Raw genomic sequence first — 17,358 nt, 5'->3', positions numbered from 1 at the left:
CAGCCTACTAACTAGAAATCTGTGTTGTGTATGAAGTAAACATCAGATTGAGTGACCAGATAGGAGGGGGTAAAATATGCGAAGGTTCATACTTGTCCACTAAGGAGGCAGAAACATGGAGGTACCATCAAGGACATACCTAGCAACCAGTTCCAGCTATACAGAATGGTGGAGCTGGAGAGGAAGATGAAGGTTATCTTGCCACATTATTCTGCTTGGTGCAGGATATCCACAACAAAAGTGTTCCTCCTTATTCTTCCTGTACATTTCTTGCACAATGTTTTGGTTGGTTTTATAATCTTGTAACAAAAAATGTGTACAAAAGGATATTTGACTATAGTGTAGCATCCCCCTAAGTGTCCCAGTTTGGCAGGGACAGTCCCAAGTCTGTCCCTCTGTCATACCACCTTTTCAGCTGCTTTTAAAATATCCCAGTTTCTTTCTTCCACCTTTGTCCTTTGCCCAAGGGTTATTTCAGTTGCTGCAAATTGAGTTCAAAGTGCAAAAGTAGTTTGTACTCCATTAACTGAGCTGGTGGGGGATTAAGCAAAAGCAAACTGCTACAACATCTGCCAGCTTGTCTGTTTCCTCATGGATACCTTTTGCCATCTTGACCTCCCTATGAAGTTACTTTACTATGTGTGTCCCACTCATTATCTATGACATGTTGGAGGTATGCTGTAGGAGAAATGAAGAAGTTGCTGTCTTGGTCAATATGTGGCTGTCTCCAAAAGCCTCCCAGTCCCCCAGTACCAATTAACATTTTTTAATTAAACCACCCCTGCATGGTACCAATAGCAATAGAAAGTGCATTTTTATACTGCTTATCAGTACACTTAAGCACTCCCTAAGCACTTTACAAAGTGTAAGCTAATTGCACCAAATAATCTGGGTACTCATTTTAGCGATTTCAGAAGGGTACAAATATGAATCGAGCTTGAGACCCCTGAACTCGCAACCTTATGGTTTGTGAGTGAGTGGCTGCACCTCCAGGGCAGTAAATGTACCAGCAACAATTATTTCTTGTCCTGATTCTTGTCTGTGGCAGTGGAACGCACTCCTTTGGAGAGTGGTGAAGTCTCCTTATTTGGAGGTCTCTAAACAGAGGCTGGATGGCCATCTGTTGGGGTGCTTTGGTTGTGAGTTCCTGCATGGCAGGGGGTTGGATTGGATGGCCAATGTGGTCTCTTTCAACTCTATGATTCTATAATTCATTCTCATTATATGACTGATGGTTCTCCCACATTTTACCCAACATTGGACAAAAAGTGTCTTACAATATAAGTTAAAATAAAACGGCTACAGCCAAAAGTTCAAAAAACATTAAATAATCAGTCCAATTAAAAGTTAATTTTGAAATGTGGTGGCCCTGTGTGTGCCATGCACCATGCAAACACTATACACATACTGCTGTTCGCTGAGATTGAGAGACTGCGGCAGCAGCTAAAGTCCTTGTTCCAGTCAGGTGCCATGAAGGAGCAACTGGTCACCTCATCGGCCACAGTGGTGGCAATGGCAAGCAATATACACTCCGGCATGGAGGTCCCAGACTTCCTGAATAAGCTGTGGGTGCTGTTGGATGATGGTCCAAGCAACCAGCTCATCACCTGGAGCCAGAATAGCCAGAGATTCCGTGTGTTTGATGAACAAAGATTTGCCAAAGAGATTCTTCCAAAGTACTTCAAGTGCAACAACATGGCAAGTTTGTGAGACAGCTAAATATGTATGGCTTTTGTAAGGTAGTTCTGTTGACCAGGGTATTGTTAAATTGGAAAGGGATGGCCCTGTTGAGTTCCAACATCCCTACTTCAAGCAAGGACAGGAAGACTTACTGGAGCACAATAAACGAAAAGTTTCTTCTTCAAGGCCTGAAGAAAATAAAATTCATCAAAAGGACTTGGCTAAATTCATGAGTAGTGCACAGAAGGTTCAAATTAAAAAAGAGACCATTGAATCTAGGCTCTCTGCTTTGAAGAGAGAGAATGAATCTCTTTGGAGAGAAGTAGCAGAACTAAGAGCAAAACATCTGCAACAACAACAAGTTATTCAAAAGATTGTACAGTTCATTGTTACCCTTGTTCAAAATAACCAACTTGTGAGTCTAAAGTGCAAACGTCTGTTGCTTCTGAATACAAATGAAACTACCAAGGCCAACTTTTTCCAGCAGATAATCAAAGAACCAACAGAAAACAAACACCATCTTGTAAATGGGCAGGTACCACACAACAGAACTGATGGCTTAAATCAGAGGGAACAGCTGTCTGATGGTATCATTACTGTTCATTATTGTTGATGATATCAGTGATGAAGAAAAGGCTCCAGTTACTCCAGAAACCAGTGAGGACACTGCTTCAGATTCCAAATACAGTCTTGACACTGTAATAGTAGAAAATGACAATGAGGATGACTATGCACCTGGAATTCAAGAAATGCAAATGCTGAACCAGTAAATGTTCCATTGACTGATTCTGTCATTCCTTCCATAGAGGGTACAAGCCTATTAATGTCCAGTGCAGTTCAGTTAAACAGTCAGTCAACTTTAGCAGCAGAAGACCCAGTTTCAGTGACTGACTCTATACTCAGTGAGAACAGTGAATTGGATGTTGGAGTGGATGTTGTTCAGATGGTTCAGAAACACAGTCAGATCCCCTCTTCCATGGCTCCAAATGGTGAAAGTGTCATCCACGTATCGGAACCATGTTGTGGGCTTTTTGTTACTGATTCCAGGACTTGTTTTTCAAAGTGTTCCATGTAAAAGTTTGCTATCACAGGACTTAGAGGGCTTCCCATTGCTACCCCATCTCTCTGTTTGTAGAATCCATTGTCCCACTGGAAATAGCTTGTGGTGAAGCAATGTTCAAACAGGACTGTGATGTCTTCTGGAAAAAAAATGTCAGATGAGTGCCATGGTGTCCATTATGGGGACTTTGGTGAATGGGGATACCACATCAAAGCTGATTTGTATGCCTCTGGGTTTAAGTTTAAGGTTGAGGATTTTTCCTATGAAGGGAGCTGAGACCTTGATGTAGTGGGGGGGGGGGGTTTGCCCTATATGGGTTTGTAATTGTGTGGCCAGAAACTTGGCCAAGTCATATGTGGGGAATCCACTGGCACTCACTATGGGTCAGAGTGGAATGGAATCCTTGTGGATCTTGGGAAGTCCATAGAGTCTTGGTGGGAGAGCCTCAGATTTGCACAAACTTTGTCTTGTGATTGGCTGAATTGAGGAGTTTTTGATCAGGGTGTTCGTTTTTCTGGTGATTTTGTTGGTTGGGTCTTGTTTCAGTTTTTTGTATACTGCAGGATCCAGGAGTTCCTTGATTTTTCATTTGTATTGTTCTGTTTCCATTATTACTGTGGCATTGCCTTTGTCTTTTTCTAAATACTTGTCATGCAGCTATTTCCACTTTTCCATACTTAATTGCAGGTGCATGAGATAAATCCTCATCAAAAATGGTATACACAGTTTTCTCTTCACTCCTTAAAAATTAATCCACTGCCACTTACATTTTATCCACAGTGCAAAGGTGAATAATCCCACCATCTTCTCACCACCACAATTTGCTTATTGACATTAGTGGCAATTAGTAGAATTAGAGATTACTTGCATTGATGAAATAAGATAGACCAAAGGAAAGGTAAAGCTTTCCCTTCCCACTTTTTTACAATCCCTGAATGAAACTCCCTCTCCCCCTAAAATTAATAAAGGAAATGCACATGTGAAACATGATACATACTTCCTGAATGTCTACTTTGGCTCAAGACACATGGATCAGGTCTTTCCAGATAGGAATTTGCAAAAGACATCTAAAAGTCTACTATTTACCCAGACATGATTTTTTTTTTTTTTTTACAAAGTACAAAATCTTTTTGTGTATTTGCTGTTACATTCTAGATGAGAACATTCCACATCAGGCAATGATAACCTTTAAAAATTACAAACAAACAAACAAAATACTAAAATAATGATGTCAAAGTTTTTGTAGAAGAAAGATCAGAACCCCACCCCCATATAGCATCTTTGAGACTATACCAATAATTGAGAAAAATACATTTCTAGCCTAAGTTTTTGCTGACTAAAGTTCAGTTCATCTGATGCAATCCATGAAAGTTTAGACCCCTTCAGTCCACAAAAGTATGTGCCAGAAATGAATTTTTCTCAGTTAGTCTCAAAGGTGCTACAGGATTTCTTTCTTTTTTTTAATGCTGAAACAGACCAACATGGCTATGTCTTGGAACAGCATTTTAAGATTTTTAATATTTTTAAAATCAAAGTTATCTCAAGTTAAACCAACTGGCTGATCCAGTGTTTTGAGGTTTGTGGTGACAGACCATCCCAGACACTTTTGGGGATAAGCACCATTTTAATATTAATAATTAAAAAGAAAAGTGTATGACAGTTATTTCTATCAAAACATGCAGGGAATTGTTCTTTAAAATAATATACTGTATTGGTTCATAGCAGAAGGTGTATGGGGAGCGATATTAATGAGGCATAAAAAGTTATATTTCACTTAGACACATGTCTACTATGTCTATTTTATGTATCCTTTAAAAAAGAATGTGCCCTGTTGAAATGTATCTAGAACTAAATAAAATGTATCTATGAAATAGCCTCTTTGGAATGGAATTTGACACAATGAAAGGAAAATGTTTACCTTGTACATTTTTTTAAAGTAAAATCCACACTTTTGGGAATGTGAAACCCTGTTTGTCGTGGTATAATTTAATCAATGTTGACAGGTGTCCATGCTACTTCAGTCCCAATTCTCACCCTAATTTTTCTCACCATAAACCCACTGTAAAATGACTTTTGTTCCTTTTAGTATCCTTATTTTCTGTGTGTGACAATTGGAGGTATCACTGATTATTTCATGGAGAACTTTGTTCTCAGTTGTTTTCAATGGGATGCTTAGTGAAGGTCATTTGGTAGGCGTTGGAAAGAAGATCACACAAAATAAAAAGGTAAGGCAAAGTCACCTTGCAGAGGCTTTACCACATACAAAATCAATAGGATTGCTGGGCTTTCGTCCTGCTGATCCAAGCATTTCAGCTTAATCAAACTGCAGGTTGGGGTCTTGGTGGCTTAAAATAGCAAATGGAGAGAGAAATTCAGACCAAAGAGCTACATGTAATTGGACAATCAATTTTGCTTTGTTTTTGCTCTCAACAAGTTTGGTTAATGAAGAATCTCCTATTGTGATTTAAAAGCCTACAGCTGAAAACAAATGCAGAAATTAGAATCACACTCTCAGCTTAATTTAGGCTGTAATTTTGTTTTCCTATGTCTGTTTTTGGAAGTGACCATCAAAATTAGTAAGGATGGTTCATGGTTCTCATGGAAAGAGGAGGGATGCTCTTATAGGGTTCTTTCCAACTTAAACTGGTGTTTGGGGAGATATTGTATGGTGCTCTGTAGGTGAAATAAGAGCAACAGCCCCTTGGATCCAGTGAGGACAGGTGCTACCTCTGCTAGGTTTGTTTGTATGCTGGTCTCTTATTCCCTTGCCATCAGTCACTGGAACAGTCTTCCAACTGATTCATTTTATTTCCCACAAATATAGAGTGATTCAGCTCAGATAAGATGTATGCATTTGGACAATTGTCAACATTGATCAAGTAACTCCATAACAAATGGGGGTCTCACTGTGTCATAAACAGGATCATTTAAGAAGGTTTTTGAAAAGTATGGGGTACAGGCATTTAATTTTTATTTTGCTGGTTACCTTTTTGTTTCCCATTGTGTTGCTTCTGTGAAAAATCTGTTTTCCAAAGGAAAAATCTCTAATATGAAGATCACCAGAGATACCCCCCCCCAAAAAAAAAAAAAGTGGTATAGATGATATATCAGATTTCCCATGAAGAGTAAGAAAGAATTTTTCAGTCTACCACTCTCTGGGGCTTAGAGGCATAGGTAGTTGCTTATGGATTCATGAAGTTCAGTTTGTTTACAATGACTGGCAGCCACACTCTGAGATTTTAGCCCTCCTTGGAAATGATAAGGATTGAATCTGGGAAATAATATAAGCAAACCATTATGACTGAACAGCCATCCTTCTTCTAGTTTCTACCCATAACTTTGTTAAAGTTAGAGATCACTTGTATGAGCAAAAGCAAAAGAGGCCACAACTTCAAAGTGGTGCAGGCAGAGGAATTTCAATGGCATGCAGAGCAAGGAGAAAAGCTACTGTTGCTAAAATCGCCTTTTTAGTACAACTATTAAAAATGCACGAATACTGACTTCCATTGGGTCAGGTCACCTTAACCTTCAACCTGTTTTCAGAACCTCTTGCAAACATGAAAGTAAAGATGAAGGATGACTGAGTCTTTGATCAGATCCTAAAAGCCCTCTTGCTTGGCACTGGGTACAATTCCACACTTCCTATTCAGTTCCACTGCACTGAGATCATCTGATTTTGCTTGAAAGGACACAGGGAGGATAGATGCATTAAAAGATGTTGCCCACTTGACATGCTTATGGAGACCCCACCCCACCCCACATTCCCTATGGTCCTTCACAGGTTGGCACGATTATGAAGATGTGTTGCTGTACTAGAACATTTCTGGATCCACTTCCTGCTACACCCTCCTGCTCAAGGTGTTCCTGGGGGTGGAGGAATCCTCCAAGAAAAACATGTGACAGATATATAATACATAGGCTCACACAATGGACATGGAGGTCCATTTTTATCCATTTGGCTACTTACTGTGTATGTAAGAGTGTGTGTGTGTGTGTGTGTGTGTGTGTGTGTGTCTGTGTGTGTGTGTGTGTGCGCATGTCTTCATAATAACAAAAGCTTTTAATAGAAAATAATTATCATTTTACAGTGGGGCCTTGTTATCTGCTAGGGTTTGGTTCCAGAACATACACACACACACACACACACACACACACACACACAACAAAATCCATGGATGCTCAAGTCCCATTAAATACAATGGCATAGCAAAATGTTTTCCCTTATATAAAATGGAAAATCAAGGTTTTCTATTTGGAATTTATACCTTTTTTGAATGTCTTCAAGCTGTGGATGCTTTTTATCCATGGATAAAAAATCCGGATAAGGAGGGCTGACTGTAGTTTATTATTAGGCGTGTACCCACTTTCAGGATCACTTATTGTTATTTAAGACAGGAATGTAAATATTTACCATTTTTCTCCTCTTAAAAAAAGAAAAGAAAAGTCAGTTACCGTTGGATGTTGTTGTTGTTGTTTACCTTGAGAGACAGCTAAAGGACCAATGCTTTTTCAATGGGTTTTCTACACCAAGAGAGGGAAAGAGATTCTATTGTGTGTAAAATCATATGGGCTTTTTGTATAATAAGGTTGGTTTTGTACTAAAACAAGTCTTGCATTGAAAAATAAGTTCATCGCATAATCAAAACATTGCTAAAGGAGAAGAGTCTGAACATGCATGATACAGTTTTATTGATGAAGTAGATCTGACTCCATAAATTATGCATATTTTCCATGTATAAACCTCTCCGTGATCCTGATAAGAAAAGTAAGGAACAACTGTAGTAAATTAGTGGAAATAACTAGTGTTCTGTGAGGGCTTGTGAAGAGCGGCAGGGCTGTGCCCACACTTGAGCAATTACTACTTGTCTGACAGCAGGGTTTTACATTTTGCATGCTGTTCTTCATTTACTTGCCCTGATCACTTTCCCTAATGCTTAAACCATCCATTTTGATTAGTTTCTGGCAGCCCCTGATGCATATACAGACTTTCCTTTCTGCATTAGCTATAATAAGGTGATATAGAGGTTGGTGTAAACTGCAGTAACCCCAAACCAGATGTGATCCAATGATCCTTGATTTATTGTCCAGCTAATTTAAAATCCATTAGGAATTTCCTAGGCATTCGTTGGGTAGAGCATTTAAAGACCTTGGAAAGACATTTGTTTCCACTTCTGAAATACCATCATGTAGTGATCACAGAAAGATAGAGTTGGGTGGAAACCAAAGGGTCATCTAGTCCAGCCCCCTGCCATGCAGGAATAGACAGCTAAAGCAGTTTGTAGAGATAGCTATTCAACCTTACTTTAAAGATCTCCAATGAATGAGGTTCCACCACCCTCCAAGGCAGTCCATTCCACCATCAAACAGCTCTTACTGTCAGGAAGTTCTTTGTAATGTTTCGTTGGAATCTCTTTTCAGGCTCAGTTAACTGAAAATCTAACTCTTGGCTTTGGAACCCTTAATATCTATTTACAAAAGTTATGTGTAGTAGAAAATGGTGTTTCTTTTTGTTTTTCCTGTGGTTCACAGCTGCACTATCTATTAGAATAAAGTCTATGTTAACAACATATCACATGCAGGTACTTAATTCGGCAGTGTCTTCCAGAATCCTATCTTGCTCTGTTGTCTGTTTCTATTATTTATGTTCTTTGGTCTATGAAATAGCAAAGCATTGTTTTTAGGAAGGTGAGATAGCTACCACAACTGTTGTTGTTCAGATGTCTCTGTCATACCCCAACCAGTGGAAAGGGATTCTGGGAGTTGAAGTCCAAACTATCTGTGGTGGGCAAAGGCTGACAACATTTTAACACATTGCCACCCCTTTTCTCCCTGTCCATATTTATTTTAAGGTATATGACCCCTACCCAGGATGTATTATGACATTTTTTCTGAAACCATGATGGAGTGTTTGGCCTTCTAGATCTTCTTGACTACATCTCCCATAATCACTTATCATTGCTCATGATGGTTGAGGAATCTGGAGGCTGCAGTGAAAAATATCTGGACAGCAAAGGTTTGGCTATTCCTGATTCAGACTGACAAATGGAGCTGAGATTAAAGGAGCCTACCTGAGATTCCATGTTGTATTGTTGGCATTTCAGTGGCATCCTACACTTGGAGTTGCACCAAGTGTATGAAACAGAACCATAAAATTTAGCGCCACCTGCAGTTTAAATAATTCTGAAGCTTCTTGCCATGAGAAATCCCACTGACTGTAGCTTTCCCCAGTGCTCCTGTGATGCTCCCAGGGTAGTATGTAATTAGAATTTGTTTTAAAAGTGTAGTGAACACCAGTAGGCTGCTTCAGGTCTACTATGCAGGAGCTTGAACAATGCACTTCCTTGTTGATTTGCAACTTCCACAATGGCTGGGGTGATCAGAATAATAGTCCAACACATCTGAAAGGTAGCATGGTTGGGGGAAAAACTGCACTATAGTCCAAAACACACTGCAGAAATAATCCAGTTTGAAACTACTTTAGCTGTCCTGGCTCAATGCTAGGAAATTCTGGGAAGTCCAGTTTTGTGCGACATTTAGCCTTCTCTGCTAGAGAGTTCTTGTGTTCCAATAAACTACAATTACCAGGATTCCCTAGCACTGAGCCATGGCAGTTAAAGTGGTCTCAAACTGGATATTTTCTGCAGTGAATTTTGGACCCATGTCATTGATGGTTAGTTACCAGTACCTGGGTAGAAACATCATCCATGGTTCCTTTTGCCTCATTTTGTTGAAGTATGCCTGAGTCTTCTAGGATAGGATGGCTCCTCCTCAAATGCAGCCCACATCCAAGTGTAACAGGCCAGTGATGGTGTTACGGCGGGAATCAGTAATTAGTAAACTTACAATGATGGAGACAACAGCCAGAAGTTCAGTAGCTCAGATATGCTGTTTATTTGCTATAGCAAAGAGACTGACCCTTAATAATAATAATAATAATAATAATAATATGTTTTATTTATATACCGCTATTCCAGAGATCATAGCGGTGAACAGCAAGTAAGCTAATTAGCAAGTAAGCTAATTTGCCCCCAACAGTCTGGGTACTCATTTTAGCGACCTCGGAAGGATGCAAGCCTGAGTCGAGCTTGGGCCCTTTTGCTGGTCTTGAACTCGCAACCTTGTGGTTTTGAGTGAAATGGCTGCAGACCCTTTGAATCACTTCAAGAAGAGCCAGCCTTGAAGGTAGGCTGGTGGCTCTCCTTTATGCACAGAAACCACAAGCTGTCACAAGTGTTCAGTTTGACCAGACAGTTACACCATGTCTCATTCTTAGTTTCTGCAACTTAAGCTAGCAACCTAAGCAAGTCTATATTTGCAATCCTTAGTGTAGCATCAGCAAGCTATCAAGTTAACATGTGGCCCCCTTGTCCCCCTTGTCCCCCATGTCTCCTCCCCTATATATTTCCTGTTAGTCTAATCGCAGGACAGAAATTTCTCGTACAGCGAATGTCCAGTATACTACCTATGCAATTTTGGTTATCCCTTGTCACACATCTCTTACAGTTAGGTTTGGCAATTTCTTGTCACATAGCAACTTTGAATTGTCAATGGCTTCTAGTTATCATTTATTACCTTTAGCCCTTAATTTAGCCTCCTTTTTACCCTATCAATGGCATGGAGGGGGGCAGTGGTGTGGACCGCACCCAGCAACACCCCAAAGGGGGGGGGTGTCACCCAGTGGGTTAATACACCCAGGGGGAGGGGGATGACTGCCTTCTGGGTCCCATGTGGCCATGGCCAAATGAAACTTGTAACACTGAGGGAGATGCTGAGAGAGCAGAGCATGCCCCCCACATCGCTGCCACAGTGCCATTCTAAGCACCACATCAACAAGGTGGTGGGAGTGCCATTTTGGCCCTGCAACCAATAGCCCCACACATCACACCATGTGACACCCTGGGAAGGGACACCACTGCCACAGGTACCCTAAACTTCTGGTTATCCACCTATCCAGGCTTGCAAATCAACAAGGAAGGGCTCAAGCACCTGAGAGTCCAAAATATGTATCTTTGTTTGCTTGGTGAGTAATAAGGTCCACAGTCCTCAATGCTGTTTTACCTTACTGGTATATAAAAAAAAAAACACACCATATTATGCTAGTATCTTGTTTCTCTTTCTTTTTTCTCCTTTACATTTGACAAACTCAGTTTTTTTGGAACAATATTACATTGCATATTCTTTAATCCAGTTTCTCCAGGCAGTTAGTTGAAGTTGTCTAATTGGTTTCTCATTAAATGAAGAAGACCTGCTTCCACTAATAATTTAATAGAAGCTGCTAAATCCAAAACTGCTTTTATGCTGTCTCATGTCCTCAGCCATCTCATGGTCCCATAGCTCTTATAACAACCAACTGTGTGTGTATGTGCCTTTGGGTTGCCTGTTGGCTTATAATGACCCCATGCATTTCATAGGGTTTTCTTAGGCAAGGAATTCTCAGAGGTGGGTTTGCCAGTTCCTTCCTATGAGATACAGCCCACAACACCTGGTATTTGTTAGAGGTCTCCCATCCAAATACTAACCAGGATTGACTTTGGTTAACTTCCAAAATCAGACAGGTTGTGGTGCCTTTGGGGTTTTTAAGCTCTCTAGAAACTAACCACTGTCAATAAAAACAACTGGGCATTTTTTTCCTATTCAGGCAAGTGTGTTCTTGTTCATACATATGGACCTTTTGAAATAAGATGCTTTACAGTGTTTACGTACTGCTTTCCTTTTTCTGCTCTCTCTCTCAACAAAATGTAGATTGGTATTTGCATTCAGCATTCATCCTGTCTGAGGAAACTTCACTTAGTATAAGAATAAAATGCAAGTTACTCAGATTATTTTGGAAACAAGCATCCCCTGATCCAATCTCTTGCCTGGAAGTTCTGTGGGGAAAGGGCTGCCACCAAGAGAAGACTGTTTTTGTCCATAGGCTACACAAGAACCACTCATTCATTTCAATGTTTTAATGGATGCAGCTGATCCAGGCCAGAAAGGTTTTCTGAATTATTCTGGTTTGGTGTGGGCATCATTAATTTCTGTGTTTAATCTACAGCTGTGGACCCATATTCAGGGGTAACAAAGTACAATAACATCCAAAAATACAGTGATACTTTTATGCAGACAACCAAAATGCACAAAATACAGCTGTGGAGAATCTGTGGCCCTCCAGATATTGCTGAGCTGCATCTCCATCCAGCCCTAGTAAACACTGGCAATAGTGAGAAGTGATGGAAGTTGTAATCCTCAAATTGCCCATTCCTTGGGTGTGATTTCAATTTGAGAATCTTTTGAGAGTTGCTTAGAGAACCTCTTTGAGCTTGAGTTCAGTGAGCGACTACTACAATGGATTGAATGCTTAAAGGTTTTTTGTGGGTTTTTCGGGCTATGTGGCCATGTTCTAGAAGAGTGCTTAAAGGCTTCTGATTCCAACTATACCAGATTCTTCCCTTTGGTCAGAGATGTGCAGAGTAAATCTGTGGAGGCAGTAAGTGGATATCTCATGCTGTTTTAACTTTTCTTTCAAAGGCTTTATTTCACATTTTAATAACCACAGGCTTAAATAGTCTATTGATTTCTTCAGCTCCTATTTGAAGGCCATTTTCTTGATCTCTTAATCTCTCAAAGAATAGTGCATCCATATTATTACTATCACAGTGCTAACAGTTTAAATTACTTCAGTTCTACATGGTTCAACCGTCATCCATTTCTGCCTGCCTCAGATTTTGTGTGCAGACCCAAGTGCTCACGTATGGTTGGTTGATAATGTGTCCATTTCATAATCTCTGGTTTTGGATATACCGTCTCCTGCCAAGTCTTTATTCACCCCACCCTCTGTGCCATACACAGCTGTAGTGGTTGATAACAGGCACCTCAGGAAACCACCATGCATGGATATAGTCATGTGAGGGATAAACCACAGGAGCAGAACTTACTGATTTTGCTTTCCTGGTCCAAACCTGACCAACAGTTGACACTAAACCAGCCTCCAGGGAAAGAGCTAACAAAAACAGAGAAATATCCAGTGGCTTACTACTACAGCATGTTGCAAAGACTTTTTCAATGTTCCACCTGCAACTGGAAGTGAGATTTTGACATAGGCTCAGTGCCTATGTGGACAGACAAAAAGCATAATGCAGGGGATGTTGTATGGAGGAGGTGGCAAGAGAGGAGAAACTTAGGTCCCAGACTATGGGAATTACCCATCCTAGTGATGAGTGAGGTTCTGCTCCCACTCAGTCTTATTTATAGTATGAATGTACTAATGCTTGGGTAACTGTTTATGCTCTCTCAGGATTCCTGATAATTCCAGGCCTTCTGAATTTGCATTCCACATCTCAGGAATATATAGGATATTTGTCTTATGCCAAATCAGATCACCTGGTTCAGCAGCTGTCCTGGGATGCTGGTAGAAGTCTCTTAACTGGAAATACAAGGCTTGAGCTTGAAACCTTCAGCAAGCAAAGCACACGTTGTATCACTTGAGGTTAAATGCTTTAATACAAACTGTGGGCCAGGGACCAGACATAGATGAAGCTAGAAGAGTCAAGCAAAATCTTGCCTTTGCCAAGCGTCATCAAGTAAAAGTGTCTTTATGTAGGAAGCAGATCCTCAGCTATTAATATTTTTGTGTTGTACTGGTTGTAAAGTTTATGTTTTCTGAGATATATATATATATGAATATGATGACATTAATTGAGGCTTTTAGCTTCAATTTTTATGTTGCTTTAGATGCTTTGAAAATAGACAATAAACATCCTTAATTTTATAGCTAGCATTAAAAATATTTTTATGATCTCTTTTATTGGACAAAGTGTTCACCTAGCAAGATAACAAACTCTAAGTAGATTTTATTCTGGTGAGTTGGGAGGGACCTGGTAGGTATTTTTAAGTCAATATTAAATCTATCCATGTAAACAGTCTTCAATTAATGGAATGCACTGTGACCTCTAAATCAGACCCTTCTCCTTAGCTTAAAGCACACATTTTTTAAAAAATGTGCCAGATGAACATTCCTATGTATTCATCCATTATTGTATTGCCAGTTTTTAATGTATAGAAAATAATAATAATATAAAAACTGCAAATTCTCTCTAGTTGTCAGAAGAGATTTGAGTCAGCAGTCAATTCACTCTGCCACAAAGGTTAGCCATAACTATTTTTGGAGACTGAAATCTAATTGTTAGTCTTAATGAGAACTAACAGATTGGATTAATAACATTTACATAACAATTAACTTAATTGGGACAACTGACAACTGACAATTAACTGAATGGGACTGCCCGACTCAGCGGTCTGGTCTGGTCCGGTTGCCGTGTCGGGGAGCTGTGGCATGGTGATGGCTCCCGACAGGGGGCTCTGGCCCCCAGCATGCTGCATGGGAGGTTTTCAGGCCCATGATTGGCTACTGGGATCCGGAAAGGGAGGCACTTCCCCCCAACGCCCAGACTACTGGTCCCAGGAAGTGCTGGGGCTGGAAGTGCCTCCCGATTGGGCAGAGGTGGCCCTGGCTTCACCTGGGATTGGTTGGAGAGGCCAAGGGGGTGGGACGCCCACTCCATCTCAGCCACTTATTGGGCAGCGGACCTATTTAAGGCCACATGGGCCTGGGCCTCGCTGCCATTCCAGACCGGCTTTCCCTACCCACCCTACCTCTGTTTGGGCTTGGAAATATCCTGCAACAACTTCCAAGGTGGTTGGCAGTTGCATAAGTCTTGAGTCTGTTGGGCATGGTTTCCAGAGCTGCATAGCACTCAATCAGGAGTCCAACGGGGACACAGGGGTGCTGAGAGGGCAGCGATGTCACCATTGCGGGGGCAACATCGATTCAGCGTCCCTTGGTGACAAGGGGCAGAGATGCAAATATGCGAACATTCGAATAACCAGTTATCTTAGGACAGTGGTTACTGGTAATCGGTTAGCCCCTTTTCATCCTGAAGCTTGACCATGACCAAGCAAATGGGCTCATTGATCAATCAGGGATTGATGGATGACAGATCCAGACCTTATGCATTGGAACCAATCCTACGTTATGGTTATGATGTTGTTTAATAAAGTTGTGGCCTTTTTCTTGCCAACTATTGGTGTATGTGGTCTTTCTTGTAGCGGGTCCCCTTCTATGGGAACATGGTTACACCCTAAGACTCTGTCCTACAGGATCCTGGGAATTGCAGCTTAGTGAGATATTTTTGCTGTTTGGTGAGCTACTATTACATTTTGAATTCACTTTCCATCCCTGAAGACAGAGGAGGAAAGTGTAAGGAAGAAGAGAAACTAAGAAATTTTAAAACTAAGAAAAGTAGAGTTAATTTTCTATGTCCCTGCCAAATTTGGACAGAAGGAAGGTATGCCTTCCATTGACTGGTCCAGTGTAGTTTGTGCCTGTGGAAAAGAGAGTGAAACACCCATCTTCCAGTGATTGGCTAGATAACATGTAATGAGAGTTACTGTTCTGTTTGATTCTTTCCCTTCCATTCTTAGAAGCCAGTGACTTCCCAATGGTACTCCTCTATTTAGCCATTGACGGTTTTAAGTGAGTGTGGAAGAAGGGGAAGCAAATGGCAGAATGAGGCAGCAAGAGCACACACCTAATTTTAAATTAAAGTGAAGGAAATAGAAGATATAGCAGCAAGGTGAGGCAAACAAGATCATTCCAGCCTAGAATGACCTGGGCCTAAAATAACAAAATGGAGGAAGGATTCACAGACATAGCAGTCTTAGTCTGGAATACTGTAGACAAAGGGATCTTGTAGCAGTATTGAAAATAACTCTGCAAAAGACATTGTAGCATAAGCTATCCTAGACTTGGTCTACTTTCTCAGATGCATGAATGAAGTGTTGTCCATGAAGAACCTTTATAATCAAACTATATGAATAGCCATAGACGGTATGGCGACAGCTGACAAGATGGCAGGAGGAAAGGTGTTGCCTGAGGCCAGAGTGGATGGGTGACCATATGAATGGTTGAGGGAATTTTGGCTGGGAACCAGAAAGAAGATATGAAAAACTGGCTAAGATGGCTTTTGGTGAGGCTTGAGTGTTAACCAGTGTTATAATATGTGGAATGGACGGCGCGCATGGTGTAGTGGTTTGCCCATTGGACTATGACTCTAGAGACCAGGCTTCGAATCCTGGCTTAGCAATTAAACCCACTGGGTGACCTTGGACAAGTCACACTCTCTCAGAGGATGGCAAAATCAAACCCCCTCAGAAGAAACCTGCCAAAGAATTACAGTGATACGGTTGCCTTAGGGTGAGCATAAGCCAGAAATGACTTGAAGGCACAAAGCAATAATGGAGGAAGGGGAAGAGCCTTTCCAATGTGCCCCACAGCCTTTGTGTTTTGTATTTCTCACACAGACTGAGAAGCTTGGGATACTGGATCTTATTTATTTGATTTCTCTCCTGCCTTTACCCCAGACTGCGATTCAAGACAGCTGCTGACTGTAAAGAACAGGGGAAAAATTCACCAGGTTTCAAAAATATTGATTTCATACTATCCAAGACTTATTGCAAGACAAATCATATTTTGCCTTGAAAATCTGTACATTTAGAAGCTACATTTTAGAGAGAATCACATGCTGACAGAAAGGCAGGATATAAAAATAAAATTAAATAATTAATGAAAATACACACTAACTTATTTTAAAATCTCCAAGCCTGGTCATATGAGAACGCACAGTCCTTCTGTCTTTGTATGTTTGGCTCCAAACTGACCGCATCATATCCCAGACTGATCTGCAGGTTGAATCGGACTTATCTGCCAGTGTTTACGCTCCTTGAAGCTTCTGACACTGTTTTTATTTCTATCATCTACCTACCTACCTATCAATCAAACAAGATTGAGAAAAGACTATCTGAAGAGAAAATATGCCCCACAGAATTGTTTAAATATATAAATGTATGTTTTTGTGCACAGATTTTTTTTAAAAAAAAACGTAGATTAATAAGGTATGAAATGGACCTATGGGTGAACACATCCAAAAGTAACAAAGACCAGAAATAGCCTGAGTTCCCCACCTTTACATGCACTCTCCAACACATGCTTGAGGGGGAGAAATCAAATGAAGAGAGATTCCATTGTTTTAGCCATTCACACAGAAATCCAACTGACCTAGAAGGTTATCAGAGTGGCAAATGAGCAGCTTCATCTGCACCCTTGTTTCATAAGGTTAACAAACTTTACATGCCTATACTCACTGCTAGTTTGCAGTTTTTCTGTCTAATGATGTGCCATGCCCACTCTTTTCCAACAGCCATTTTTCTTCTTTCTCCATTTTACCATATATTTACGAAGTTTTTATAAGGCAAGCTACTTTTACATGATTTAAAAAGAAGGCTAAGCTTATTTTATTTCTTGGCTAGACCTTGTGTGTACAGGCAGGTGTGAGACAGGCTGTTGCTCACCATCTACATTGCCAATTTGATTATTCTGCTTGAGAGATCCAGTGCTATATCTCACATTTCCCAATATATCACGGGTCACTGGTGAATGTAGGAACTAGTATGAGATTACCAATATAACTTCACATTCTTCAGTTAAAATCAAATTGTACTTGGCATTACCTAAAAGCTGGTCTCTTGTATACAGGTTTTGGGACAATTAGTGTCACCACCCACAGGCAAAGAAATTTCAC

The 17,358-nt window shown here is 40.5% G+C and overlaps 1 protein-coding gene and 1 pseudogene across 7 annotated transcripts in view; both read left to right on the top strand.

Moving 5' to 3' along the window:
• The window catches only part of LOC149321939 (A-type potassium channel modulatory protein KCNIP1), a 799,364-nt gene that overhangs the window by 710,999 nt on the left and 71,007 nt on the right, over window positions 1-17,358 (top strand). The window lies entirely within an intron of this gene.
• On the top strand, window positions 1,471-8,779 carry LOC149321940 (heat shock factor protein 2 pseudogene; annotated as a pseudogene).

Source organism: Sceloporus occidentalis, unplaced genomic scaffold, assembly GCF_023333645.1.
Source record: "Sceloporus occidentalis isolate IW3139 unplaced genomic scaffold, rSceOcc1.0.p SCAF_1, whole genome shotgun sequence".
Taxonomy (NCBI): Eukaryota; Metazoa; Chordata; class Lepidosauria; order Squamata; family Phrynosomatidae; genus Sceloporus; species Sceloporus occidentalis.
This window is presented reverse-complemented; position numbering and strand designations above follow the sequence as displayed.